This window comes from Capsicum annuum, chromosome 7, assembly GCF_002878395.1.
Source record: "Capsicum annuum cultivar UCD-10X-F1 chromosome 7, UCD10Xv1.1, whole genome shotgun sequence".
Taxonomy (NCBI): Eukaryota; Viridiplantae; Streptophyta; class Magnoliopsida; order Solanales; family Solanaceae; genus Capsicum; species Capsicum annuum.
This window is the reverse complement of record NC_061117.1, coordinates 126789621-126792398: the sequence shown is the minus strand read 5'-3', so window position 1 is coordinate 126792398 and position 2778 is coordinate 126789621. Positions and strand designations below refer to the sequence as shown.

The following is a 2778-nucleotide window of genomic DNA, read 5'->3' as shown; positions in this document are numbered from 1 at the left end:
GTAGAGAGACATTGGTGGATCTGATAGAGTTTGGTATGTTTAACTTTGATGTTATTTTGGGGATGGATTAACTCTATTGTGTTATGCGTCTCTTGATTGTACAACCTGAAGGGTTAGTTTCCAATTCCCAAAAAAATAGATGATTGAGTCGGAAGGTAGTTCTTTAACACCTAAGGGGAGGTTCATATCTTATCTTAGAGCCCAAAAATTGATTTGTAAGAGGTGTCTCTACTATCTAGTTTGGGTTAAAGATTCTGGTTCTGAGGTTCCCTCTTTACGATCTGTCCCTGTTGCCAATAAGTTTTCTAAAGTGTTTTCTTCTTATCTTCCTAGTGTTCCTCCCAATAGGGAAATAAACTTTGGGATGGACCTTTTTTATTGCCTATCCTTTCTCTATCCCTCCTAACACAATGGCTTTGGCCAAGCATAAAAAGATTAAGGAGTGATCTTGGGCGTATTGATATGTCTAAGCGCTAATATTTACCCATAATAGGACTTGTTCTATGAGATAAAATGTGTTATTCTTATTGTGTCTGAGTTATAATTGCATGATTTGGCTAATGGACATGATTAGTGATGCAGGGTTGATTTTTGATGAAATTGGACGCAATTGGATGCATTAAAGGAAATGAATAATGATTGAAGCTTTGGGAATGATTTTCTGGGCATGAGAAGTATTGGATTGAACTTTGAGAGCATAAATTTGAAAACGAGAACAAGGAAAAAAGCATTGAGTTGGAAATCAAAAGAAATAGTGAGTTGTGAGCCACCAATGTTAGTCCTCTTGTTAAGCTCCGCATCACCCCATGTGATATTAGTGTCGATGGAAAATTCTAGTAAGCCTCCATAATAGTACGGTGATACAGAGGCTAAATTAATTCCTAAAATGAATTCCAGTGAGGGTGTATGATAGCCTCGTGGTGCGGACCCTGTTCCTTCCTCTGATTACCGTGATGCGGCATCTATACCTTGTGTTGAGCTCTGCGATATGATGGTGGCAAATTATTGGGTCAAACTTGTTCTGTTATAAAAGGAACACTTCAACACAATTGAGGATAGAGTTTAAGGTGCTAGGTTCTTATTTTTTTATAAAATAAAGGATTTGATGTAGCATCTAGGATAGAGATATACCTAGAAGCCTTGTTTGGTTCACTTGCAGGTTGATATGATAATGTATTTAAATTGATTATTGCATCCCCACTCAACGATGTAGATGTAATGTCCATTTAGTTAGAATATTAGAGGATCGAGAGACCATGATCATACTCTAAATCATGCGAATCAATAACCCGATAATCTACAAAACCACGATAAGAATAGAGATTTTTCTGATTGTAAAAGTGACTCAACCCTAGAATCCTTACTAGTATTGTTTACAACATTGCTTAGATCGCTATTGTCACATATTTTTATTTCTTTATTAATTATATTATTCATTAAATTTTCACAGCCATCCTGTTACTTTGAAACACTTAATACATTCTTGTCAAGACAAAAGTTAGTAGAATTGCTAGTTAAGTTGTCCTCTTGGTTATGATATCCAACTCTCTGAGTCACTATATTACTTGTACGATCGCATGCACATGAATGTGTGATAGACAACAACAAGTTGTTTGAGCCGTTGCTGTGTAATCAAGTAATTAGTAATTTTCAAAATTTTGATTTTTGATAATGTGTTTAAGTATTAACGACTTGATCTTAGTTGCTGACTTTTGCAGGACTAGCAAATGACCGAACTGGCAAGGGCTAGAGAGTTGGTAGAACCTTATTCAGAACTAGAACAGACATTTCATCACAGGCGAAGAGCTTATTATCCAGTTCAGCAAGTTAAAATGGCGGAGCAAAGAAATCCTAATCTCAATGATCCAATTTATCCTAATGCTCAACAATTTCTAGCTCTGGTGATTCCAGTTGTTCCTGCTCGAATAGAAGCTAGAATGGTACTGAAGTAGCAATCCTACTCATAAACCATGCAAAAAATTACATCCACAATATAGAAAGGGGTGGCTGGTTTGACTCAAAGTAAAATATGGTGCAGTTGTTGTGTTCAAGTGGACAATTTTTAGGGTTATCACATGAAGACCCACAACAGCATATACAGACCTTCCTGGAAATTAGCGATACCTATATTCCTAATGGGGTATCTATTGACTATGTCAGACTGACTCTCTTACCCTTTTCTATAATTGGGGAAGCAAAGAGGTGGTTATATACTGAACCACCAAACACCATCACTTACTGGGACGATCTGGCTCGAAAGTTCCTTATTTTATTCTTTCCATTTAGGAAGACAACGTGTTTGAGTAGTGAGATTCTGTGTTTCTGGTAGAAAAATGATGAAAACCTTTACCAAGCTTGGGAAAGATTTAAGGGTCTTCTTAGAAATTACCCTCATCATCATCAGACTAATGATGTACTAGTTTATAGTTTCACAGAGGGTTTTGATCCCAACACAAAGATTCTTTTGTATTTAGCAGCAGGTGGGCGAGCTCTTGAGAAGACATACGATAAATTATACACACTGCTGAATCAGATTTCATAAGGAAAGCTTGAGTGGCATGCTGACTCAAGAAGGTTGCAAGTGTGTTGGAGGTGGACCAATTTACTGATATGTCAGCTCAGATTATTGCACTATAAAATCAATTAACTACTAGCTCAGCAATATTAAATTTGGAGTTACACTGCTTGTAGCAATAAATAATTCAATTCATCAGGCTAATGCTTGGTATGAGATTTGTAGAACCAGTAAGAATGTAGTAGATTCTTGTGCGGCTAATC

The 2778-nt window shown here is 36.6% G+C and overlaps 1 non-coding gene across 1 annotated transcript; it reads right to left on the bottom strand.

Annotated features, from left to right (window-relative positions):
- Positions 1-2296: 2296 nt before the first annotated feature.
- Positions 2297-2403, bottom strand: LOC124886169. The gene has a single exon (XR_007043255.1). It is a non-coding gene; the product is annotated as a small nucleolar RNA R71 (small nucleolar RNA).
- Positions 2404-2778: the final 375 nt, after the last annotated feature.